The sequence below is a fragment of the Podarcis bocagei genome (assembly GCF_964188305.1).
Source record: "Podarcis bocagei genome assembly, chromosome: 1".
In the NCBI taxonomy this organism is placed as follows: Eukaryota; Metazoa; Chordata; class Lepidosauria; order Squamata; family Lacertidae; genus Podarcis; species Podarcis bocagei.
Genome location: NC_138125.1, coordinates 29,964,134 through 29,992,098, shown reverse-complemented (window position 1 = coordinate 29,992,098; position 27,965 = coordinate 29,964,134). Strand labels below are relative to the sequence as shown.

At 44.1% G+C, this 27,965-nt stretch overlaps 1 protein-coding gene and 1 long non-coding RNA gene across 27 annotated transcripts in view; both read left to right on the top strand.

Moving 5' to 3' along the window:
• The window catches only part of LOC308576085, a 45,599-nt gene extending 17,798 nt beyond the window's left edge, over positions 1-27,801 (top strand). The window contains exon 3 of the long non-coding RNA XR_014003070.1: positions 27,743-27,801. This is a non-coding gene — a long non-coding RNA (uncharacterized lncRNA). The remainder of the gene's footprint in view (positions 1-27,742) is intronic.
• Positions 1-27,965, top strand: part of NRXN3 (neurexin 3) — a 1,270,857-nt gene that overhangs the window by 523,822 nt on the left and 719,070 nt on the right. The gene's annotated exons all lie outside the window — the stretch shown is intronic.

Here is a 27,965-nt window from a genome sequence, read left to right as displayed (position 1 = left end):
GGGTTGGCGCCTAGAGCCAAAATTGCATATAGTAAAAACACACTGGGTTCAGTGGTGAGTGGGATTGCCAAAGTCCTTTTTCCCAGACTCCCACTCCCTCTCTCTTTTCTTTCTTTCTTTCTTTCTTTCTTTCTTTCTTTCTTTCTTTCTTTCTTTCTTTCTTTCTTTCTTTCTTTTTGCCAAGCATGCAAAGCAGAATGCACACAAGTTAACTGCACATAAGTCGTGGGGTTGCTTTTTTAAAAAACAAACCAAAAACCCCCGCGCTTATATATAGCCTTCTCATATAAATGTTCGACGTGTTTTTGACAACTGAAGCAATGATCCATGCCAGGAATCAATATAACCTGTTTCTTCTTTTAGCTAAAATAAGGTTTCCATAGTGAGCAAAACAAGGTGTTCAAGCCTTTCTGTGCGTAGTTGGGACCAAAGGAAAACAGCAACTCATCTGCTGTCAGCCATTCTTATCTTAGCCCAGAGGTTAGGCAATGCTAAGGAAAAGGAAAGAAGAGAACTAATTTATATAGCTCCTGAATGACAGGCAAATGGAAAGCCAACCCCCACGATAGTGGAGTTATTATTTGACTCCCCCCCGCTCCCATCCCTAGTAGCAGGCTCAGTTTATGGTCCATGTTAGTTTTTGTATGAGTCCTTTCTCTTTGGTTTCTGCACCCATCTGCAATTGCTACCTTTAAAAACCCACAAATATTTGCATTATTTTATACTTTCACCCCCTTTCCATGTCCTTCTCTATTGCAATTTGAAATAACACTTGTAATCTGCTGTGTACAGTGAGAGGGAATGCAGGATTTTCCCACTGTGCTTCCTGAGCCACTCAAAGCACAAATGAAACTGGGGGGGGGGGGGTTGAGAGACCAGGGAGGAATGACCACCCTCTTCACGGCTGCTTCTGAAGGCCCCTTTTACCTTTGAGAGCTATGAGTCTCAAAAGTATTGACAATTCCCTGCAGGCAGTCCCAGTTGAGTACACTTCAAAGAAAGGTGGTCTCCAATAAGGAGCTGATCTTCTGTAAACCATTTCCCATTGCAAGGACTAGAGTTGACTTGCCCAGTGAAATGCAGTGATATAGTTGAAGACATCTTTTGCAATACACTCTAGGCAATATTTCACTCTATGTATTTCGTGTATTTGTGTTTGTGTGTCAAACTGGAGATCTATCTACTTCACTGTCCTAACGGGCCAGTCTAATGTCTCTGAGCATCTAAATATATATCCTTCAAAAATCATGTCAGTAGGGAAGATCCATGAAAATGCTATTATGACAGTCCAGGGCTGATATGTATCCCTTGAGGGGAAAGGTAATATTTATTTACTTGCCTCAACAGAAGAAGAAACATGCTTTTTTTGTGGGAGGAGACTCCGAAATGAATCAGGCACTGAACCACCAGCCTTTTGTTGCATTCGCAGGATTCCCCCCCCCCACCCGCTCCTGTTTTCTTTACTGAGCTTTCCATGACTGATAATAAATGTAGCTTTTCTCCACTATAAAATGGGGATAATAGTTGGGAGAGGTTGTACAATTAAAACCAATGGGTTCTTAATACAGAAAACCTCCTTTAGCTCAAGACAAATGTTCCCCAGTCCCCTGAAACTAGAGAAGTGGACAACATGGGAGGAGATCCCCTCTTCCATTTCCTATAAACATTAAGCCTGAAATTATGGGTCTCACCCGCACTGGAATGGCCTAGTACTGTGATGTGGAGGAACAGGGAACGTGAGTAACTTGCATCAGTGCAGCATCCAATTATCCTGCTATTGCAGGTGGTGATGATGGCACTGATATGAATGAGCATATCCAGCACAGGCCATGTTGTTGGCTTACCATTGGCATCTGGTTGGCCATTCTGTGAATAGGATGGGTCTTTGGCTTCATCCAGCAGGGCTCTTCTTATGTTATTGTGCACACATTGTACGCTGTAGTCTAAACCACTGAGCCTCTTGGGCTTGCCGATCAGAAGGTTGGTGGTTCAAATCCCTATGATGGTGTGAGCTCCTGTTGCTCTGTCCCAGCTCCTGCCAACCTAGCAGTTCAAAAGCATGCCAGTGCAAGTAGATAAACAGGTACTGTTGCAGTGGGAAGGTAAACAGTGTTTCTGTGTGCTCTGGTTTCCGTCATGGTGTTCTGTTGAGCCAGAAGCGGTCTAGTCATGCTGGCCACATGACCCGGAAAGCTGTCTGTGGACAAACGCCGGCTCTCTCAGCTTTTTACTGGACTTAACCATCCAGGGGTCCTTTACCTTTACCTTTTACCTTTAGTCATTGTATACATTGATAGGATAGTGTAGATTCAGAAACTTCATGCTTCTTCATCAGGTGCTATTGGGAAAGAGAGATATGTAGAACATGAGGAGAAAATCATCATCATGGAATTGTAAAGTGGCATCTCATGTCATAAATATGAGCCAAATGTGCCAATTCAGGAGGGGAAGCTGTAAAAGCTGGGCAGGCATACCCAGTGATGTTTCAAGCTCACTTATATGAAAATTCACATATGCTTGCACACTTAAGAGAGCACAAATTATTATATTTTGAGAAATGGTGGCAGATGATGACCTGCATCAGAAGTGGTTAACCAGTTCCAGTGGAAGAACAGTCAAAAGAGAGAGGTACTATTGTAATAACCTGCAGTTTTATAATAGTATATATTTAAAGTAGATGAATAAATGAGCAAATTAAGTTAATTTGGATATGCAGAAAATATTAGAAATAAGTTTAAGGAACCACAGAAAGATGGGGAAGCAAGTCAAGTTTTGAAATGTTAAAATGATTATAAAATTATTGAAATGTATAAATTTAAAAATCATAAATAAAATATTTTTAAGAGAGAGGGGGGGTACAATTAGGCTTGTGAAGAGCTAATCAAGGGGAGACATGATAGCAGTGTGCAAGTATCTGAAAGGCTATCATACAGAAACTGGAGCACCCTTTTTCTGAGTTGCTCCAGAAGTCCGAAGTAATAGGTATGAGAGCTGCAAGGAAGGAGATTTTAGCTAAACATTAGGAGGAACATCTTAATGATAAAAGCAGTTTGATGGTGTAGGTGTTGGGCTGTCCTTGGCTGGAGCTACTTTAGCAGAAGCTAGTAAGCCATCTGTCACAAATGCTGTAGACGCATCCTGATTGAGCAGGACAGATTAAATGACCTCCCAAATGTCTCCCATGTTTGTTGTCCAACCATGGTATACATTTATATTTGGAGAGTGTGGACACTTTATATAAATAAGAGAGACCATGTGTGGGAATGGTTAGAGTGCTGGACCAAGAACCCTGGGAGACCAGGGTTTAAATCCCCACTCAGCCATGAAGCTCACTGGAAGTCCTTGGGCCTGTCTCTCACTCTCAGCCTAAGCTAACTCACAGGGTTGTTGTGAGAATGGAGTGGGGAGTAAGAGGGATCATGTACTCCTCACTGAGCTCCTTGAAAGAAAGGGAAGGGTATAAATGTAATAAATAAGTGTGAAGAGCATCTTTGCTGGATCAAGCTGAAGAGCTATCTAGCCCAGTGCCCTAACTGTGGTCAGTAAGACGTCTCTGAGCACTTAAAAGGAGAGCATGTTTGTGATGACAACTCCCTGTTTTATTACCCCCAGTGTCTGGTATTTAGCAGTATAATAACTCTGTACATTGGGTAAGGGGTGGAGAACCAGTGACACTCCAGGTGTGGTTGGATTCCCACCAGCCCCAGACCACAGGGTAAATGGTCAGGGATGCTGGGAACTGTAGTTCACCAGCATCTAGATTGCTGCCAGTTCCCCACCCCCAGTTTAGCTATTCTGGCCAATAGCCAATGAGATATATTCTCCCTGCATTGTCTAATCCTTTGTGGGGTTGGGGGAAATCTAATGGCCACGGAAATCATGGAGGTGAATTCTGTAAGTTGTGAATTGTGTGTGAAGAAAATGTCTTGATTTATTAAATTTATATCCCACCTTTCTTCCCTAAGGAGGGTAGGTCAGCAAACGCTTCAGAAGATGCAGGAGAGCCAATGCTATTTCTAGGCAGAGAACTATGATACAGGCACTGCCTTTTCCCCTTGCCAGCAGAATAGAAGTGATACAATAGCTGAAGTAGCAGAATATCACATTGTACTTCCTTTTCCAAAATAGGACCATGGGGAAAGGGGCACTGGGGAAATGATGCTTTATAGAGGGAGAAGTACCGTATTTTTCGCCCTATAGGGCGCACTTTTTCCCCTCCAAAAATGAAGGGGAAATCTGTGTGCGTCCTGTGGGGTGAATGCAGGCTTTCGCTGAACCTTGGAGAGTGAGAGGGGTCGGTGCGCACCGACCCCTCTCGCTCTCCAGGCTTCAGGAACTATCAGCAAGCCTGGGGAGCCCGCGGGAGTTCCCGCAGGGCGCACTGAAGCAGAGCGCCCCACGCTTCGGGCAGATATCCGCAGCCTAGGGAGCCCCGTGGGAGTTCCCACAGGGCTCCCTAGGCTGCGGGTAGCAGCCTGCTGCCTGGAGCGCGGGGCGCGCTGAAGCCGCGGCTGGGGGGGAAAATAATTTTGCCCCCTTTATTTCCCCCCCAAAAAACTAGGTGCGCCCTATGGGCCGGTGTGTCCTATAGGGCGAAAAATACGGTATGTCAGAGGGCCCAGGAGTTCTTCCTGTTACATCTTAGTGACACTCCCTATTTGCAACTCTCTTCTCAACAAAATGGCAATCTCTTTGGTTGGTCCCCATCCAAATGAAGGTCACTCAAAAAGCATGCCAGTATTAGATGTTGCCTTCCTTTAAACAAGAGCAGCTATTGAATTTGACAAGTTGAATTTGACAGACAGTAAAATATAGACACTGTAAAAGACATTAACATGCTCCCTGACAGGCTGACAACCTAATGAGTTGTTTATTGTGTCCCTGGAGCAATTAAAGGAATAGTAAATGAGGCTGTTTCTCCAAGCAACTGGGAAATCTGCAGATAGAAAAAAACCCATCTTGTGGAGAACACATACATATCAGATAATTACCCATTTTTTTAAAAAGCACACAGGAAAGCATAAAGTTTGAAGCATACATTTGTAGTATAAAGATAACACCACTCTTTGTTACGGCCATAGTTAATTGCTCCCAATATTGTTGCCCCCTTCATGAGCTATGAATCCGAGGTCATTCAAAATAAATAAATCAGTTATGCACACAACAAAATTCATTCCACCTTTTGCCGTTTTAAAGACTGCTTCCTTAAAGGTTCTGTAACATTTTTTTAAAGCAACAACTTTATATTCCTGCCACCTGAGATTCAACAGCAGAGGCAGCAACACAGCCAACCACCATTCCCTCGACCCCCAAATGATGCCAATTCTGTCTTTTTCCAGGGCATTTTCTTTTGTGTGAAGAGAACATGGCTGCCATCATATCTCGTGGTGGCTGCCATATTTTTTTACCCCCAGATATACCCTAGAATGACCCTGCATTCAAGTCATTTGCGAGTCAAAATGGTGTCTGCCTTGCTTAGAGCAGAACTGTATTGTGACCTGTATGCCATGCCATGTGGCAGCAATATCATTTTAAAAAGCAAATAATTAAATATGTTTGAAGAAACTACCACAGCCTTTAGGGCTGGCCCACCCATGAGACAAGGTGAGGCGACTGCCTCAGGCAGCAGGATCCACAGGGACTGCATAGCCCAATGTCCATCTTTCTCTGCTGCTTCCCTCACCCCTTCTTCCCTGGTGTGGAGGGAAGTGTCATTTGGACTCTGCCTCAGGTGCCAAATTGTTTTAGGCCGGCAATGGTGGTAAACATCCTACTGCATTAGGATGCTGCAACTAAACGTGTTTGCACAGAGATGTGTTCCCTTGGAATCCACCAGCCTATCTACATGGATTTAGGTTTCAAATACCGTGTGTGTGTGTGTGTGTGTGTGTGTGTGTGTGTGTGCATATGTGTGTCTTTTACCATGTTAAAGTCTACAGATCTGGCATTTTCTTATCTTTATGACAGCAAGCATTGTCATAATTCTTGTCCCAGAGTCTGTGAATGACATTTCTGTATTCACTTTAAGCAAGAGGGTATGCTTGAGGGTGTGTATTAATGAAACAGAATTATGCTCCTTAAGGTGAAGCAGCTATTGATGAGACACACTTGTAAACTGTGGCCCCGGTTCAAAAATGTCCTTGCACAGCAGTGGGCTACATGCCTACAGAAGTGTTTTAAGGACAGGGGGGACATGGGAAGAGAGTGTTGACATCAAGCTGTGCTTCTGGGTAAAAACAACAACAACAACTCCCAGTGACAATTGGCCTAGGAGTTCTAACTTGTATTATTCTTCAGTTAGGATCATAGCTGTACTGCAGAGGTAGAAGCCTGTTTCAGATTGAGAGCTAGATTCCCATCTGGGGCAACCTTCTGGTGATCAGTGGTGAGTGTGTCTCCATGCTGCCTGGGGCAGGTGTGTTTGTGTGCACTCCTGCACGCGCCAGGGATGGGGTGAGGCAAGATGAGAGACAGAGGACAAACAGAGCTCACTGCGCCCGTCCAGCCCCTGCTGCCACTGGAGCAACACCAGCCCCAAGCGTCATGATTGTTGTGCCCTCCTCATGCTGCCCTTCCGAGATCCAAGACCTTGCAAGGCTCACAGGAGGCTGGGATTGAAGGGAGCATGGTTACCACACCCCCACACCGCCCTCCCCAAGCGACCTTGCAAGGCTCGGATCCGAAGAGGGTGGCACAAGAAGGGTGCAACAACCACACACCCCTCACCAGCAAAGGCAAGGCTGGGATTGACGGGTGCTTGGCTGCCTGGTCCCCACGCCGCCACCACTCCCAGCAGCCTTGCAATCTGGGGAGGGTGGCGCCACCTGCCTGTGCGGGGGGGGGAGCCCAGTCAGCTGACAGCACTGAGGGGGTGCAAAGCAGGTGCCCCCATGCTGGCACCCCCCAGCGTGGCTCAGCCTGGTGCTCCTCTCTGTGAGCATTGGTTCCTCTGACACCAGGAGAGGAGTGCTTGTCTGTGCCACACTGTGGGTGCCTGCGCACATGGGGGGGGGTGTCCCTGCTTCACTCCCCCTCAAAAATCCGCTTCCAGGGCCATGGCTCCTCTTGCACCTCCCACGCTATGCCACTGCTGGTGGCCACATGTAGGGATGGATTAATCTGTCAATTTCGGTTCTCTGAGTTTCTCATTTTTCCAATCTTAAATTTAGTTCTTCAGATTGCAGCAGAGATTTGCAAAATGTTTTAAATTCTTGTGAAAATTTGTCAGCGTGTTAAATTTCTCCCAAAAAGCACATTTTTTTGTATACTGTATTGTTCGAACCTTTGGGAGAAAACTTCTCTAATATAATTTCGCTAAAATGTGCACATTCCACCCCAATAGATGCATTTTTGTGCATATTCTTTGGTTGCTTTGCAAAATTTGGAGAAGTGTGAGTTTCAAAGGATTGTTGTGTTTCAGTTCATGCATTGGTTTAAGAAGTGCAAATTAGGCAATTTCTTATTAGCATGCAAACAAAATTGTATTTCTCCTCGGTCGCTAGCCACATGCATGGGGTGGGTGGAGCTGGAGGCAAAAGCAGGTGAAGCAACATGTTATACACACGGCAACATGCCTCTTCATCCAGGTAACCAAGAGGCATTCTCAAAGACACACCCCAGCCAGGCAGAAACTCAGTGAGGGTGTACACACAGACATTGTAATGCAATCTAACAGCTGCAAACTATCCTCAGCTGAGACTGAGTTAGATTTCTTTTACCTAAATGCCATAATGCAGCCTTCACCAAGCTGGTGTCTCCCAGATGTTTTGGACTACAGTAGCCATCAGTTGTGGTATCTGGAGCTGATGGGAGTTGTAGTCCAAAGGAACACTTGGAGGGCACCAGGTGGGCAAATACCATCCTCATGGGGAAAGACTTGCCATACATTGCTACATATGGGAGAATCATTGTGGCAGTGGGAACATTTATAGTGATATGGGTCAGGCGTATAAAATGCTGTGGTGCTTCACTTTCATTAAAGCTCATGAATAAGATATTCTGAACGAGGCTATGGGACCAGTTGCACACAGAGTTTTTCTGTGTTCCCAAACAATTCACAGCCCTGCAATTCACAAACCAGAACTTTAGTGCTTCTGAGCTGTATCATAGATTTGCTATTCAGGGCTATTCAGAGTTCCTCAGTGACTTCACAGTTAGGCTATTAGTCAATTTCAGCTATTCAATATTCTTGAACTACATTCGTGGAATTCAACTATTATGAGTCATTTCTTTGTGTGCAACAGAACATCCTGCACTGCCTTGGGAACCCTTATATAAAGCAGAGGCATGGATTATTATCTAGTTGGATTTAAAGTCTTCTTCACTTTTCTTTTTGTGAGACTTTTCATGCAGGACTCACTGTTCGATTATTGGACCAAAAATAGTGATGGTGGGGTGCTAGAGATGTTTGGAGGTATTCGGTATTTGTGAATTCAGATACAAACTGACCTGATTCACACCCAGCAGACGAATGTGTATATTAGAACACGGCTGCCTTTTGGACTTGCACTTCTCTCAATTTTGCAGTTCTCAGCTTAAAAAAAACCAACCAAAAACCTACCCCCAAATGCATTTCAAAAATGCATATATTGAGATAAGATTTGTCTAGAAATGGATGTGTGTTTTGAGATAAAATCCATTTAGAAATGTGCATTTTGTGAGAAAATTCATTCAAAAAGATGCATGTAAATGTGGGTTTTGATATACATTTGAGGGCAGGTTTTTTTAATTTTTTTACAGATTAATGCAGAAGTACGTCAGAAACTGGACTTACAATTGCAAAAGTGGCATGGACTGGAAATATTCAGCCCTAGAGGAAATGTTTATTTTTTGGAATCATATTTAGTATTGTTTCCCCAACTTGTTGTTGCTTTGCTGCCTATTTGATCATTGGATTATATAACTACATTATGTAACCACGTGGATTTGGCTTCATTATGGCATCACTGAGTGCAAGTGATGTCACTGGTGCCACTTCAGAAAGTAAGTAAGGAAGAAAGTAAATGTACAGGTGGACAATTTTGGATGATTCATTCAGAATGATTTTATTTCTTTAAATGTTCATAGTGGGTGAATATTTTTTATATATATTTCTCCTCATTTCACACATTATTCTGTGACTAAAACCCACGTACTGAGAGAGGGGTATATATATATATATACATATATATATATATATATATATATATATATATATATATATATATATGCGCCACATTTGATGCAAGTAACGTGCCATAGGTTGTGTGATGTTAAGTAAGTGTTGAATGTGATAAGCAATAACTGCATCCTAATCTTAGGTGAATGGATTTCCATAGGAGCATGTATCCATAGAAAGTCCACTGCCTGCCAGCAGCATGTATGTAATATTACTTTCCATCAAGCGGGATATTTCAATATGCAGTTAGATATGACTCAGAGGGGTCAGGGAAATTCCAAATGAGAAATAGTTTCTTTGTTAATCCCAAGTTCCCCAAAGTCTTCAACTGCATTACAATTAGTTCCTTGAGATAGATAGGAATCTCACATTTTGTCTAGAATCGGGACACCCTAGAATCATAGAATCATAGAGTTGGAAGAGACCACAAGGGCCATCAAGTCCAACCCCCTGCCAAGCAGGAAACACCATCAGAGCACTCCTGACATATGGTTGTCAAGCCTCTGCTTAAAGACCTCCAAAGTAGGAGACTCCACCACACTCCTTGGCAGCAAATCCCACTGTCGAACAGCTCTTACTGTCAGGAAGTTCTTCCTAAGGTTTAGGTGGAATCTTCTTTCTTGTAGTTTGGATGCATTGCTCCGTGTCCACTTCTCTGGAACAGTAGAAAACAACCTTTCTCCCTCCTCTATGTGTGGTTTTTAATTTTGTTTACTGAGTTATAATTTATCTTGAGATTGACATTCAGCTGCATGCTCTGTGCGCCAAACTGATATGAAAAGCAATATTAACTGAGTAGCTGTTTAAAAGGGGCAGTTGCCTGGAAACTGTATATGTGTGAGTGTGTGTGTGTGTGTGTGTGTATGAGAGAGATTTGGATACAATGCTAAACTCTGGTTTCATGGTAACTGAAGGAGTCTGCATGAACCTTCTGCTCCCAAGCTCTTCTCTCAAGACTCTTCCTCTAGTGTAGCCATGAGGAAGATTTCATTTGCTCCCACATTTGAACTAACCAGAGTTCCCCATTACATTAAAAATACACACACGTAAGGACATGAGAAGAGCCTTTGCTGGATCACCCCAAGGCCTATCTAGTCCAACATACAGTGGCCAAGCAGTTGCCTCTCAGAAACCTTCAAGAAGGAACTGAGCACTACAGTACTCTTCCTACTTACCGTATATATTCCAGCAACTGATGTTCAGAGACATACTGCAGTCACTAGGAGACATTGATAGCATTATTCCCAAAGCAGCCAAGCCATGGTCCATCAACAGAGAAAGTTGAGCAGACACATAGAATCTCTGCCTTGCTTCCCTTTTATCCTTCCCACTCTTGATTGCTGCACCTGACGTTTGCTCCACTTGAGCAGCTGTGCCTCTCAACTAGATGAAGCAAGTGATCCCTGAGCCTAATCTAGCTACATGACCATAGCTTCCTTCCAGACCTAATGAGCCCCATGATCTCCACCTGGTCCACTAGTAAGCTGGGCTGTGTTCCCTTGCCTGCCTCAGTCTCTTGGAGTTCACTTTCTGCTGTTCCCAACTCCTCAAGAGCATGCTGTGTCTGGTTCTGTTGTGTCCATCTCCCCTGGCTTCCCTGAACTGCCGTCCTCTGGGGTCCTGTGAGTATCTCTCAAGTTCCCAACCTCCCCTTCCTCATCTTTAGCTTGCGCCAGTGTGTACTAATCATGCCTACATCCATTGCCAGGATCCTCTTCCCCTTCCTTGGTGACACCTAAGTCTAGCAACATCTAGAAGCCACAGGTTCCCCACTTTTGGTTTAGAATCATAGAATCATAGAATCATAGAATCCTAGAGTTGGAAGAGACCACAAGGGCCATCGAGTCCAACCCCCTGCCAAGCAGGAAACACCATCAGAGCACTCCTGACATATGGTTGTCAAGCCTCTGCTTAAAGAACTCCAAAGGAGACTCCACCACACTCCTTGGCAGCAAATTCCACTGTCGAACAGCTCTTACTGTCAGGAAGTTCTTCCTAATGTTTAGGTGGAATCTTCTTTCTTGTAGTTTGGATCCATTGCTCCGTGTCCGCTTCTCTGGAGCAGCAGAAAACAACCTTTCTCCCTCCTCTATGTGACATCCTTTTATATATTTGAACATGGCTATCATATCACCCCTTAACCTCCTCTTCTCCAGGGTAAACATGCCCAGCTCCCTTAGCCGTTCCTCATAAGGCATCTTTTCCAGGCCTTTGACCATTTTGGTTGCCCTCCTCTGGACACGTTCCAGTTTGTCAGTGTCCTTCTTGAACTGTGGTGCCCAGAACTGGACACAGTACTCCAGGTGAGGTCTGACCAGAGCAGAATACAGTGGCACTATTACTTCCCTTGATCTAGATGCTATACTCCTATTGATGCAGCCCAGAATTGCATTGGCTTTTTTAGCTGCCGCGTCACACTGTTTAAACTAAACGTGATCCCCCAAGTCCAGACATAACTGCTAGCTATTTTTATTTTAAAACTAGAAGTCAATGCTTCTCATCTCTTCCTCACAGCTGCTCTAGTGAAGGGGGGGGCAGAGTTGGGAGCCTGAGCTCATGTGATTCATTCGCATAATGCTAAACCATAGCTTAGTCCTACATCCAAGCCAGCCCAGAGAGTGGAAGCGAGCATGTGAGTGAGGCATTAGCAACTTTCAAGTGTTTTTCCAGATTGTCATAAAATATAAGATTCTTTATTGCTGGGAAACCAGAAGATTTTTTAAAGTAGTTCTATGATAATTTTGGGGTGGGGGTGCCTTTATGCCATTAGCTTCTATCAAATAGTAATTGTAACTGTGATGATATGATTCAGTTGTGTGAAATGTCTACCCTGGATCAGCCATCATGGATCTAATAATAATAATAAAAACATTTTTATTTATACCTCACCCATCCGGCTGGGTTTCCCCATCCACTTTCGGCGGCTCCCAACAGAATATTAAAAACATGATAAAACATCAAACATTAAAGACTTCCCTAAACAGGGCTGCCTTCAGATGTCTTCTACAAGTCAGATGGTTATTTATTTCCTTGCTATCTGGTGGGAGGGCATTCCACAGGGTGGGCGCCACTACTGAGAAGGCCCTCTGCCTGGTTCCCTGTAACTTCACTTCTTGCACCCATCAACGTAGGCAGGTTTCTCAGAATGCTTAACCCTTGACTAGTTGAGCAGATGGGTGTAGAGGCACTGAGAAAACAAGAGTGCAATTTTACACATGCCTGCTTAGAAGTATGTTCCATTGAATTCAATGACATACTCCCAGGTAGGATTGCATCCTATAGCATTTTAAATATGAGGTTTTGTTTTTTTATACATTTCTAGATTCTATGGCTCTGCACATAAAACAGAAAGCAAAGCAGCAATATGGCTTCTACAATCCTGGTCATGAAAGCTGTAAATAAATAAGGAAATTGAGTGCTGTTGTAAACAAGTACCGCTTGTGTGCTTCCCATAGGTATCTGGTTGGCTGCAGTGGGAATAGGATGCTAGACTAGATGGGTCATTGGCCTGGTCCAACAGGCGCTTATTAGGCTCTGGTTTTTAAATAGCCAGCGTGCATTAAGTAGATACACAGGGAGGCCATTTTAAACTGGAAACATAGTTACCAGACTACTTGTCCATCTGCCCAAGTTATGCCTAATCTGGTTGTGGCTCACAGGCGGAGGTCTTTCGCGTCACATGAGCCTCTTTGGGTGGAGGTGCCCAGGACTGTATCTGGGATCTTCTTAAAAAATATTAGGGATTCCTAAATGCCCCAACTCTGACTGTTTCAAGTTGTGCATTTCATCATTCCCAACCAGTCCCTTACCAGTATTTAGCTTCCAATTAGCTCCCACGCTCTGTGCAGCTTCTAACTGATCACCTTTGTATGAAGCTTACTTGATAATTCAGACTCATTTCCCTCCACACTATCAACCAGGAGGTGCCCAGGACTGCATTGCCACTCACCACCCCACACTTAAGTGGACCCCACCACTCCAAAGAAAGGAATAAAGAATATCAACAAGTTTATAACCTTGCAACTTGGGAGTGGGAATTCCACCCCCCCCCCAATATAAGAGAAAATGAAAGAGAAGTGCTTTGCATACATCTTTCTTTCTTAGTGGTGCAGCAATAAAACTGCTAGGACATTTGCAAAGCTAAGCAGGGTCTGGTATGGTTTCATATTGGATGGGGCACCACATTCCTGCATTGCAGGGGGTTGGACTAGATGACCCTCGGGGTCCCTTCACAATAACTTTTTAGGGTAGGGCGCTTTTATTCCTAGTTTAGAGTGTTTGTGTGCGATAGTATTTTTAAAAATGAACTGTTGTTCTTAGCTGCCATTGCCATTGGAATAGATTTGCACAGCAGTTTGCTTTGCTGTCCATTAAAAAATGGGATGCATCTCTTGGAAAACTAGGTTATGTTTTGGTCCACAGCAGTGTCTGCTGCCCCATGTTGAATTAAGCCACACAGATTCAAGGAGCATGGGGGCTGCAGAGATGGGGGACACAGCCACTGTGTAAATGACTCCTTACTGCCAAAACATAAATGTCTGATTCACTATGTAGAAAATGCATGCTATCACAAGTCTTTGTAGCGTACACATAAAAAAAAAAGAGACAGAAACATTTGAAGTGGCTTGGCTGTTTTTCGTTTCAAGTGTGTGAAATAGGAATTGAGATGGTTAAAGGCTGGGTTCTTGATGTCAACATTTTGTTGATGCTTTAAATGTTATGAAGGAGCACAGTACGGGTCTGAAACATGTGCTGACTAAAACATGTATTAAAACGAATAGGATATGAGTTTTGTTGAGATCTTCTGAATCATCATTACATTGTATGCTGCTAGCCGCCAGAGGGCACCAGAGTATCAGTAGTGTTGCACCAAAGTCCTATTTCCTGCTGAGAGTAAGTCAAGAGGGGATTTAATTCACTGAAATATACATTCTGTTTTATAACATTGCTTCGGTTATTCCACTGCAGGAGAGTTATCACCACGGTGGTGCACCAGAGGATATTTCTCTCACTTACTGTCTGCCGCTCCTGTGAGCTCAGTGGCAAGGACATATTTCCTGTTAAACCCTGTAAGGCCATAAGGGCTGGAACATGGTGATTCTAGAGCTGTGGTGAAATTGTAACAGACAAGTTAATTTCTTTGAAAAAGCTAAAGAGAACTCTTTGAGTTTTTCAGTCTAAAGCTGCACCAATACTTTTGGGTAACTGCCATCAGTCCAGTGACCTGGCAGGGTCCACCTGCATGGAAACTGGCCTTGGCAGTGGCGTAGCGTGGGGGGTGCAGGGGGGCCGGCCGCACCGGGCGCAACATCTGGGGGTTAGGGGGTGCAAATCCACGGGTTAGGGGGCGCAAATTACTTGCCTTGCCCCGGGTGCTGACAACCCACACTACGCCACTGGGCCTTGGTTCCCTCATACTGAGCAAGTGGGTCTAGGAGCTGCCATTTTCTTTTGTCATAAAGCTCTGGGAAATTTAGATGGTGGCTCCCACCTGGCACTTGCTTAGAGAGTGCTGCCTCAGCTGCCCCTGGGCAAATGTTACAAACAGATTAGCTAAAAGCAGTGTGTGGTTAGGGACACCCAGTTTTCATTGACCTTGGTGCAATTTATTGTTTGGATAAAATCTCCTCCTCCTTCTCCAAATCATAGAATTGTAGAGTTGGAAAGCAACCCCGAGGATCGTCTTTTCCAGGGGTGCACAAACTGCGGCCCTCCAGATGTTGTTGGACTACACCTCCCATCATCCCTGATCCCTGGCGATGCTGGCTGGGGCTGATGGAGTTGTAGTCCAGAAACATCTGGAGGGCCGCAGGTTGTGCACCCCTGATCTGGTCCGACCTCCTGCAATGCAGGAATGTGCAACTGTCCCGTATGGGGATCAAATCTGTAACCTTGGTGTTACTGCTTCTGTTTTTGCTTCGGGCATTGAATGCCACAAAATTGCTTGTGCATGCTGTGTTTTTCAATAATCTTAAAGGAATAGTATAGAGATCCTGTTATGTGGTTGTATGTATAGGTATGACATGCTCTAACACATGCACATTTAGGCAAACGATACAAAGCAAGGTCACAGTTTTTGTCAGAGGGCAAGTGTAGGCAGGACTGCAGCCTGACTATGATGTTCAGCCACGTAGCTGGTCTCATTCAGCATCCTCCAGGAACATCAGTGACACACTAAGAGCCCCTGCAGACTGGATTTTTCTGCAACAGGTAGTTGATGCAATAATAGTGCATTAGTGAGAGCCAGTGTGGTGTAGTGGTTAAGAGCAGTAGGCTCATAATCTGGGGAACCGGGTTCGCGTCTCCGCTCCTCCACATGCAGCTGCAACCTTGGGCTAGTCACACATCTTTGAAGTCTCCCAGCCCCACTCACCTCACAGAGTGTTTGTTGTGGGGGAGGAAGGGGAAGGAGAATGTTGGCCACTTTGAGACTCCTTAAAGGGAGTGAAAGGCGGGATATCAAATCCAAACTCTTCTTCTTCTAGTGATGGTTTTATGATGGACCATCCACAACTTAATTCTGCTTTGTAAGTTGTTCTGGGATGCTTCCCCAATGTTACAGCAATATTGCCACCGGGAGGGTCACTCTTGCTCTGCAGCATAACACAAGTGAGACAAAAAGCAATCCAGGACATTTGTGATGTACAAAGTTACAAGTTTTGAGCAGAGAGCTAGGGCACGTGCACTGATTGGAAACAAAGCAGCATGCCCCCCTTGAAACTTGGGCAGCCTCAAATATTATTCAAAAGTAGGATTGTGTATAGCCTCCCCAATAACACCACGAGCTCAAATAATCATGAATGCAAAATAAAAGGGATGTCTGGACGGACCCTATCACTGCAGTGCTATTCATGTCTACTCAGGAGTAAGTCCAATGGGGCTCACTTCCAGGCGAGCGAGTATAGCAATGTAGCCTGAGGCTGACATTGCAACATGTTTAAGCATGTCCGTCTTTCTTCAGAATGGGTAGTAGGGCTTGATTACCCAGCAACAGACAGACAGACAGACAGACAGACAGACAATTATTATTGTTTGTTAGATTGCATTTTATTAAACGTTCCATCTCATTCAGGCTTCTCTAGCCCTCCTTTCAGAAGCACTACAAGCATGTCTCAGAGGTTAATGGTAGGAAATTATTGTCATTACATTGGCCCTTCAGAGACACCACTGCATTATGTTCAGCGTTTAAAAAAATGTGCTAAGGTGATTGCAGAAAGATGGGTGGTTTTTTGTTTTTTTATTAGTTGTAGAGTTGGTCAGGGAGGGGGAATTGCTATAGTCCATCTCTCTCTCCAGGCTCTCTATCTAGATGTGTAAGGGTCCAAAGTGTCCATTCCTGGCATTGGGCAATTGGTACAGATTGGGGATTCTGCTAGTTTACCGCCTGACTTGCTGCCCAGCTGTCTCCCTGCTTGAGCTGACAGAGCTGGTCTCAGTGGTGGTGTTGAGGACTCCCAGACTGCTGGTGTTGGTGGACTTCAACATCCATGTTGAAGTGGTTAGCTCTGGGGTGGCTCAGGACTTCATGAGGACCCCGGGGTTTTCCCAACATGCCATTGACCCAATTTACGTGGCAGGTCACTCCTTGTTTTCTCAGCTGGGCAGAAGAAGGTGATCTGAAAGTGGGGGGTACTGACAAGTCCTTTGTCAGGGTCAAATCACTTCCTGGTGAAATTTAAGATTTCAGCACCTTTCTCCCTCTGCAGAAGCAGGGGACCTATGAGGATGATCCTGCCCTTAGAGGCTGATGGATCTAATTGTTTTGCAAACAGCCCTTGGGGATTTCCCGACAGATATGACATGCTCTGGTAACCTCTAGGTTAGATTACTGCAATGGGGCTGCCCTTGAAGATGGTTTGGAAACTTTAGCTGATGCAGAATTCAGCAGCAAGGTTGCCCACTAGGGCAGGGTGATTTGAGCACATTACACTGATCTTTGCCTGACTGTACTGACTACCACTTAGTTCCCAGGCCCAATTCAACATGCTGGTTTTGACCACCTCTCCCCATATGAACTGATCTGAACCCTTAAATCATCATCTACGTACCCCCTACATAAGAAGTCCAAAAGCTGGCAACATGAGAACAGGGCTTTTCTGCCACCCATAATTTGAGAGCTATCCCCAGGGAGGCTTGCCTGGTGCCTTCATTGCATATCTTTAGGTGCCAGACAAAAACGTTTCTCTATAACTAGGTCTTTGGCTGATTAAACATTCTATGGCTTTTTAAATGTTTTTGTGGGCGGGAGGTTATTGAGGTGTTTTTTGTGGGGTTTTTTAGTATTTCATATTGTAATTTTGTATTTTGATGTTGTGTACCGTGATGTGATCCTTGGATGAAGGGCAGTATACAAATAATAATAATAATAATAATAATAATAATAATAATAATAATAATAATAATAATAATGGTGGATGAAAGAAGCAACGTGCAAAGAGAATATGAACGAAGAAACACCAGGCCCACTGCTTCCTTCAACAACAACAATAAAATATTTAAGCAGGAACCATAACTGCACCCCAAAAGGAACAGAGGCCACTTTGCTGAATTTTCTCAAGGTGAGAATAAACAGTCAATAAAGCCTGTTTCCAAAAAAATTGGGCAGGACAATTATTTTTTAGAGGTTTGGTTATAATAAATTTAATAACCACTGTCTTAGGAAATTATACAAATTCACAGCTCAACTTATAGATCGATGCAGTGCAGCAGGAGTTGCTAATATTCTACCCTGGATGCTATTGGACTCCAGGCTACAGCCAGAAAGGCCAGTGGCCAGGCAATTTTAGTCGAACAACTGGAGGGGACTGCATTGGCCACTCCTGCAGTACTAGATTGGAGTCATCTTCTGTGGTTGTCTAGGTCCTGATCTCTCCCAAATGTTACTGGGACTGCGCTTGAAAGGGCTGTGGAAAACCGTACATTTAAGCAAAGGTAGTCCTTAACCAACAAGCAATTTTATAGCTTGATTCTGTAGACCACAATAATCAATAGGTGGTACTGAACTAAGTTTTATGCAGAATAGACCCACTGAAATTTTCTGGCCTAACTTAGTCATGTTCATTAATTTCTCCTCTCAGTAGTGGTTAGTTGAATGACACCCCATGAATTTAGCATGGTATTATTTCCCTCTTTTTTTTTCCTGCCACTTGGGATTTTCTAATGACAAAGGCCATAAATGTTGCCTTTAGCACCTTCAGGCATTCAGAGAAGGCTTTTTACGTGCACATTTCCCAAAATAAATGTTGATCTAAATATAATAGCACATTGGGGAGCGTTCATTACCACAGCTGGCTTGTCAGCAGAATCTGAGACCCCACGAAGGATGTATAAACACTAATATTTATATGCTCTTTATTGCTTTAAGTGCTGAGTGAATTAATTCTCACTGTGCTCCTGTGAGCAGTAGAAAGGAAAGGCACCACCTCATTCGTGGCCAAAGGTGCAGCAGCTGCTCAATTGTGCATGGCGGCAATATGTGATGGGGCACAGGAGATTTATTTGCATAGTTTCCAGTGAAGAAGGTTTAGGGAAGGAGAGTGCGATAAACTAAGCTGGAATGTATCCTGGAGAGGAGGAGCCACTATTCAGTGGCAGAGTACCAGCTTTGCATGCAGAGAATCCAAAGTTCACTTCACAATGTCCAGTTAAAAGATCTCAAGTAAAAGACCTCTGACTGAATGTCTGGAGAGCCATTTTTAGTAGGCAGTACTGGCTTGATGGGCCAATGGACTGGTTCAACATAAGGCAGCTTCATATATTTATATTAGGTTATAAGGCCATGATAAGGGTTTTCATCCCTTGATTGCATTCATTTGTAGGACCACAGGGTCAGACTGTCCGTTTAGCTTTCTGTTAGCTATGCTAGCAGCAGCTCCTCAGAGTCTCTTGCATGACTCTTGCATGAGATTTTATTTTGTTTCTTTTTCCTATTGTGGAACTTAAGGTGGTACACATATGGGGTGGGATTCTCTTGACGAGTCCCATCAGCACATGTCCTGCATGAAGGCACCTGCTTGCACAATGGGCTTTCCCTCTTCTCCTCCCCTGCCCCCCTTCCAGGAGAACCCCCAGAACAGCTCATAGTGGCTGGAGAGGGGGGATTGTTCCATCTGGCAGTCTGCAATGTTTGTGATGCTGGGACATTCGCCATAGCACAGCACTGCATTCTACCCATGGTCCCCCATCCGGACATTGACTAGACCTAGTCTTGCTTGGCTTCAGCAAGTTCCTGGCCTCATATGCATTCAGCAGCTAACATACAAAGTCATAGGACCCACTTAGTGAATATATTATGTGGTCAAGTCACTGTATGGTAGCAAGTAAGTTTCACAGTATACAAATCACTGAAATTATCCAGACAATACAAGTAGACAACAAAACCATTCTCCAGTCAATATAGGGAGATATCTCCAGGATTAAAACTTGGTTCAACAAATGGAGAATAGGTATGAATGGCAGCTAAAGGCCCCATGTTGTTGTTGTTGTTTAGTTGTTTAGTCATGTCCGACTCTTCGTGACCCCATGGACCAGAGCACTCCAGGCACACATTAAAATTCTTGTTGGGTTTTTTCTTCATAGGACTATTGTTACTATGAACCCTAAAAATGTATTAAATTGATATGAAATTAAATGATTAATATTGGACCCCCTAAACAATATAGTTGAAATACCCATTGAACTCCATTGGGTGCTCTCATATATCTGACAGCAAACGTGGGATTTTCCAATGGAACTCAACAGTGTCATGCAGGTGCATTTCCACTCATATGATCATAGAATCATAGAATCATAGAATCATAGAGTTGGAAGAGACCACAAGGGCCATCGAGTCCAACCCCCTGCCAAGCAGGAAACACCATCAGAGCACTCCTGACATATGGTTGTCAAGCCTCTGCTTAAAGACCTCCAAAGTAGGAGACTCCACCACACTCCTTGGCAGCAAATTCCACTGTCGAACAGCTCTTACTGTCAGGAAGTTCTTCCTAATGTTTAGGTGGAATCTTCTTTCTTGTAGTTTGGATCCATTGCTCCGTGTCCGCTTCTCTGGAGCAGCAGAAAACAACCTTTCTCCCTCCTCTATGTGACATCCTTTTATATATTTGAACATGGCTATCATATCACCCCTTAACCTCCTCTTCTCCAGGCTAAACATGCCCAGCTCCCTTAGCCGTTCTTCATAAGGCATCATTTCCAGGCCTTTGACCATTTTGGTTGCCCTCCTCTGGACACGTTCCAGTTTGTCAGTGTCCTTCTTGAATTGTGGTGCCCAGAACTGGACACAGTACTCCAGGTGTGGTCTGACCAGAGCAGAATACAGTGGCACTATTACTTCCCTTGATCTAGATGCTATACTCCTATTGATGCAGCCCAGAATTGCATTGGCTTTTTTAGCTGCCGCGTCACACTGTTGGCTCATGTCAAGTTTGTGGTCAACCAAGACTCCTAGATCCTTTTCACATGTACTGCTCTCAAGCCAAGTGTCACCCATCTTGTATTTGTGCCTCTCATTTTTTTTGCCCAAGTGCAATACTTTACATTTCTCCCTGTTAAAATTCATCTTGTTTGTTTTTGCCCAGTTCTCTAATCTGTCAAGGTCGTTTTGAAGTGTGATCCTGTCCTCTGGGGTGTTAGCCACCCCTCCCAGTTTGGTGTCATCTGCAAATTTGATCAGGATGCCCTTGAGTCCATCATCCAAGTCGTTGATAAAGATGTTGAATAAGACCGGGCCCAAGACAGAACCCTGTGGCACCCCACTAGTCACTCTTCCCCAGGATGAAGAGGAACCATTGATGAGCACCCTTTGGGTTCGGTCAGTCAGCCAGTTACAAATCCACTGAGTGGTAGCATAGTCAAGACCGCATTTTACCAGCTTCTTTACAAGAATATCATGGGGCACCTTGTCAAATGCCTTGCTGAAATCAAGGTAGGCTACATCCACTGCGTTCCCTTCATCTACCAGGCTTGTAATTCTGTCAAAAAACGAGATCAGGTTAGTCTGACATGACTTATTTTTCAGAAATCCATGCTGACTATTGGTGATCACAGCATTCCTTTCTAGGTGCTCACAGACTGTTTGCTTAATGATCTGCTCCAGAATCTTCCCTGCTATTGATGTCAGACTGACTGGGCGGTAATTATTTGGGTCCTCTCTTTTCCCCTTTTTGAAAATAGGGACAACATTTGCCCTCCTCCAGTCTGCCGGGACTTCGCCTGTTCTCCAGGAATTCTCAAAGATGACTGCCAGTGGTTCTGAGATCACATCTGCCAGTTCTTTTAATACTCTTGGATGCAGTTCATCTGGCCCTGGAGACTTGAATACATCTAAACTAGCCAAATATTCTTGTACTATCTCCTTAGTTATTCTGGGCTGTGTTTCCTTTGCTGAATCATTTGCTCCAAATTCTTCAGGTTGGGCATTGTTTTCTTTATCGGAGAAGACTGAGGAAAAGAAGGAATTGAGGAGTTCAGCCCTTTCTGTGTCCCCTGTTTGCATTTCACCATCTTCTCCTCTGAGTGACCCAACTGTTTCTTTGTTCTTCCTTTTGCTACGAACATACCCATAAAAGCCTTTTTTGTTGCTTTTAACCTCTCTAGCAAGCCTGAGTTCATTCTGTGCTTTAGCTTTTCTGACTTTGTGTCTACACGTGCTGGCTATTTGTTTGAATTCCTCTTTGGTGGTTTCCCCCCTTTTCCATTTTTTATACACATCCTTTTTTAATCTTAATTCAGTTAAAAGTTCTTTAGATAGCCACCCTGGCTTCTTTAGGCACCTTCCATGTTTCCGTCTCATTGGTATTGCCTGACTTTGTGCTTTTACTATCTCCCTCTTAACAAACTCCCAGCCATCATGAACTCCCTTTCCTTTTAGTATTGCTGTCCATGGGATCTCACCCAGCACTTCCCTAAGTTTTATGAAGTCGGCTTTCTTAAAGTCAAGAAATTGAGTCCTAGTATGCTTGGCTGCTCCTTTCCGCTGTATAGTAAACTTCAGAAGAGCATGATCACTCGCGCCTAATGATCCTTCCACATCTACCCCACTAACCAGGTCATCAACATTGGTTAGGACCAGATCTAAAATGGCTGTTCCTCTTGTTGCTTCTCCCACTTTCTGGACAATGAAGTTGTCTGCAAGGCCAGTGAGGAATCTGTTTGACCTTATGCTCTTGGCTGAGTTTGACATCCAACAAATATCCGGGTAATTGAAGTCCCCCATTACTACTATCTCCCTTCCTTTTGCATGCTTGGCCATCTGTTCCAGGAAGGCATCATCTATGTCCTCCGTTTGGCTTGGGGATCTATAGTAAACTCCCACAATGAGGTCTCTGTTATTCTTCTCTCCCTTAATTTTGACCCAAATGCTCTCACTTTGGCTTTGAGGTTCTAAATCTTGGGTCTCTTCACAGGTATACACATCCCTGACATATAACGCCACTCCTCCTCCTTTCTTGTCTGGTCTGTTTCTCTGAAATAGATTGTATCCCCCCATTATTACATTCCAATCGTGGGACTTATCCCACCAGGTTTCAGTGATGCCTATTATGTCATATTTAGTTTGCTGTACCAAGAGCTCAAGCTCATCTTGTTTATTTCCCATGCTTTGCGCATTAGTGTACAGACATTGAAGTCCATTAATCATTCCCCCGTGTCTCTTATTTAAGGATTTTTTCCTCCCACCACTAGGTCCGCGTGCTGTTTGCTCCATTTGGTCTATGACATTTGGATGATCATCTTCATTAATTGATAGACTCCTACCTTCAGGAGCACTGTCTCCCTCCCCCACATTAGTCAGTTTAAAGCCCTCCTGATGAGGTTTCTGAGATTTTTGGCAAAAACATTTCTCCCAACCGTTGTGAGGTGCAGCCCATCACTTGCCAGAAGTCCATCTTCAAGAAACTGCAGTCCGTGATCTAAGAATCCAAACCGTTCCTGTTTACACCATTTGCGAAGCCAGCTGTTCACTTCCACTATTTTCCCCTCTCTCCCTGGGCCACGTCGTTCAACTGGGAGGACAGACGAGATGACAATTTGTGCATTTAGTTGCTTCAATTTCCTGCCGAGAGCCTCGTAGTCTCTTTTGATCTTCTGGAGGCTATTGCTTGCAGTGTCATTGGTTCCCACATGAACCAAGAGGAAGGGGTATTTGTCAGTGGGTTTTATGATTCCTTGCAGTCGTTCAGTTACATCTTGGATCTTAGCCCCGGGGAGACAGCACACTTCCCGAGACATCTTGTCAGGCCCACAGATCACTGCTTCTGTTCCCCTCAGTAGGGAATCCCCTATTACCACTACACGCCTCCTCTTGGGTTTGGTCGGGGTTCTTCCATGAGCTGTCCGTTCCAAGGTTGCCTGCACATTCCCTGAGGACTGGCTTTGCTGCTCGTCTTCATATACCTGATGATATGATGAGATTCCCCCTTCCTCTTCACCCCGCTGCAGCCCTCCTCCCGCACACACTTTGTGTACCATTAGGAGCATAGGAAGCAGCCTTACACAGAGTCAGACCATTGGTCCATCAAGCTCAATATTATCTACACTGACTTTCAAAGGCTTGCTAGGACTTCAGATGGGATTCTCTCCCAGCGCTACCTGGAGATGCCAGGGATTGCCCCAAAGAACTTCTGCGTGCAAGGCTGGAGCTTTACAACTGAACTACAGCCCTTCCTTGAGCTAAAGCCAATCACTGGTGGTTGCTAGCTATTCTCTTGGGTGCAGTGGCACTTTTCCCAATGGTCATGGCCTCAAAAATGACAGCTCTCTCTATTCGCAAACATGTTCCAACAGGCTTCTTAAGTTGAGATCTTCCTAGGCTGTACTGGAAATGTTTTAAAACTTGTTTTTATTGCTTTATCACTTGTTGTTTGGCATCCATGGCTCTTTGGGGAGGATGTGCAGGATAGAAATTTAAATAAACAAATGAATGTTGCACTTATCCAAATATAATAAAGAGTTACCTTTTAGAAGAGAGCATCTTACTTAAAGCTGTTCCTTTTTACTTTGCTCTTCCAAGATTTTTCTTTCGCGAAGAGTGTAATTTTGCAATGTTTTATATTTTGGGTTTTATATTTGTGGAATCCTGAGATCCAGTTCCTCTCCCAGAAGTGTTAGTGTAAAGATCTGGTTTCTTCAGTGGCATTCACCAAACTGTTCAGTGCCAATACAAGCCCTTGAGAACCTGGTCTTGATAGACTTTGAGGTGTGGAAGCAAAGGTTTGATCTTAACTGTAGAAAGGATGAGGGCAGACAGCAGCTCTAAATACTTAATTTACACCAAACCTGCTGACTCATCCACAGAAACACATGCACAATGAGCTTTCAGACTATTGAGGCATTAAAAGTGGTCTTTATCAACTGGTGCCTAATTAAGTTTGGATGTCTTTCCTAGTTGTTTCCTTCTTCATTTCTGCTTGGGTTAGGATGGGAGAGATGTTAGGTGTGATGCACTTGATACTAATTGGTTCAAGCCACCACATGTTTAGATAGGAAATGAACATCCAGATCATTTGCCATCCCACTCTCACTGCTCACATTTGCTTTGGCAGAAGTATCTGTCGATTCTGCTTATTCTAGCTGACGGGAAGGAAAATGAATTTGGTTTTCCCAGAGAAATCTACACTTTGTTTCATAGGAAGAATGGAATTGGCATCCAGTGAATGGGGCTTCTGAGCTGATGGAAGGTTTGATGAGGATTACTGCAGCCTTGTAAAGGATTGAAGCTAGGATCCTAAATGGTGATTTTCTAAAATCCTGATTTGAATGGTGCTTCCATCCCTCTTAAAGGGGTCATAGACCCAACATAAAAAGTGCAGATCCCATTCATATTCCTTAGTCCTGATTGCTTTTCCTCTGAATTTCCTCTCTCTATAGTCCAGGCAGAGATTTCCTCTCTCTATAGTCCAGGCAGAGAATTTGCCTCTGAATTTCCTCTCTCTATAGTCCAGGCAGAGAAGAAGCAGAGGAACCAGAGACCAAATTGCAAACATGCGCTGGATTGTGGAGAAAGCTAGAGAGTTCCAGAAAGACATCTACTTCTGCTTCATTGACTATGCAAAAGCCTTTGACTGCATCAACCACAGCAAACTATGGCAAGTTCTTAAAGAAATGGGAGTGCCTGATCACCTCATCTGTCTCCTGAGAAATCTCTATGTGGGACAAGAAGCTACAGTTAGAACTGGATATGGAACAACTGATTGGTTCAAAATTGGGAAAGGAGTACAACAAGGCTGTATATTGTCTCCCTGCTTATTTAACTTATAAGCAGAATTCATCATGCGAAAGGCTGGGCTGGATGAATCCCAAACCGGAATTAAGATTGCTGGAAGAAATATCGACAACCTCAGATATGCAGATGACACAACCTTGATGGCAGAAAGTGAGGAGGAATTAAAGAACCTTTTATTGAGGGTGAAAGAGGAGAGCGCAAAATATGGTCTGAAGCTCAACATCAAAAAAACGAAGATCATGGCCACTGGTCCCATCACCTCCTGGCAAATAGAAGGGGAAGAAATGGAGGCAGTAAGAGATTTTACTTTCTTGGGCTCCATGATCACTGCAGATGGTGACAGCAGTCACGAAATTAAAAGATGCCTGCTCCTTGGGAGAAAGGCGATGGCAAACCTAGACAGCATCTTAAAAAGTAGAGACATCACCTTGCCAACAAAGGTCCGTATAGTAAAAGCTATGGTTTTCCCAGTAGTGATGTATGAAAGTGAGAGCTGGGCCATCAAGAAGGCTGATCGCCGAATAATTGATGCTTTTGAATTATGGTGCTGGAGGAGACTCTTGAGAGTCCCATGGACTGCAAGAAGAACAAACCTATCCATTCTTAAGGAAATCAGCCCTGAGTGCTCCCTGGAAGGACAGATCCTGAAGCTGAGGCTCCAATAATCTGGACACCTCCTAAGAAGAGAAGACTCCCTGGAAAAGACCCTGATGTTGGGAAAGATGGAGGGCACAAGGAGAAGGGGACGACAGAGGATGAGATGGTTGGATGGTGTTCTTGAAGCTACCAGCATGAGTTTGATCAAACTGCGGGAGGCAGTGGAGGACAGAAGTGCCTGGCGTGCTCTGGTCCATGGGGTCATGAAGAGTCATACATGACTAAACGACTAAACAACAACAACATAGTCCAGGCATAGGCAAACTCAGCTCTCCAGATATTTTGAGACTACAATTCCCATCACCCCTGACCACTGGTCCTGTTAGCTAGGGATGATGGGAGTTGTAGTCCCAAAACATCTGGAGGGCCGAGTTTGCCTATGCCTGCTATAGTCCTCCTGAGATTTTCAGGATACAGTTGCTTCTCTGTCATGATTCTACTTCTTCTTCACCCAGGGCATGGAATTGACTCTGGAATCCTATGGAACAGTGTAACTCAGATGGCTTTGAAAGGAATTTAGACAAGTTAATGGGGGTTATAAGGCAATCAGGGAAGAGTAATCATGATGGTTGTGGTGCATATCCAGCACTGGGAATCACAAGTGGGGAGAGTCCTGTTGCATTCAGGTCCTGCTTCTGAGGCTTTTGCAAGCTAGAAACAGCTCTTCAGACAGCCCCCCTTTGATGGGCAGAACAACCAATGTGATTCTTACCTTTGTACAGTAGGCTGTATCCCATCAAAGCAAAATTCAGGGGTTTACACATACACACATCCCTCCATCTTCCATCTCTGTAAGCAAGAGGCATTATTGCATGCATGGACACATTCCAGCCAGGCAGAAGTATTGAATGAGAACATAAAGTGTGTCTTGGATGTGAACAGTAGAATAAATTGCTTCATATGTTCATTTTTCCATAGATTTTTAGAGAGACTGGACAGGTATCTGTCAAGCAACCTTTTAGAGGGTGTCCTGTTTTATGGAAAGCATTTGGATGACTCAGGAAAAAGTCAGGCTGGTCCAGGGGCTGTTCACATAACCATTGAGCCCTTGCCAGGAGTGGGCGGGGAGAGGCCCTTGGGAAATCTATGCTCTCTCTAGCCTGGTGGTCAATATGCTTCTGCTGTTTGACTTTCAAGGAATTCTCAAACAGGTGAATGTGGGATGTGGCAATTGTATGGATGTGGCCAGCTGGCCATAGGTCATGAGCCGTTGTGCAGGGAATTTCCACTGTGGCTACCACATGCCCAGTAATTGCCTGAAGCGTGGCAGAGAAGTGAAAAGAATAGAAGCATAATCGCGAAGCAGTGAGGTTTTAACTCAGAATTTGCCAGCTCTTTCAGACCTGTGGGCACATTTCGATGTGTAGAAACTGTTGCAGGCACCAAATTGATACACAATAGCCAAGCTCACACTGCAACCTATTATTCAGGCTACAATAGCATACTTATTTCAATCCTAATTTCAGCATGGAGAGGGAAACCTCAGGTTGCCAGGGAAGGCCTCTATGGGAGGAGCATAGGAAATTGCATTCATACCTTGTGTTTTAACCCAACTCAGGAGCTCCGAGTTCCTTATTCTGGGACAGGAATTCCTTATGTCAGCCTAATTTTGTTGTTTGGCACAGGAAAATAATGAAGTTAAAGTTTGGTAAAAGTGAAGGATTTTAACATTTCCTGTGTGCGCTTCCTTATTCTTTATGATGGAACAGTTGCTTCCTGTTTGCATGAACACACTCTCTTGACGCCAGCCTCTCCTGCCACCCTGCCAACACATTTGTAATAAAATAAAATAAAAAATCCAGGTCATTATAGCCTGAAACCACTTCTTCACTGAAATGAATCTTGCAGCGCAATGTATAAATCTGAATTTCAAATGAGTCCACAGAAGTTGCCTTGGGTTACTTTTTTCCCCTTGACAGTCTCTAAACCTAC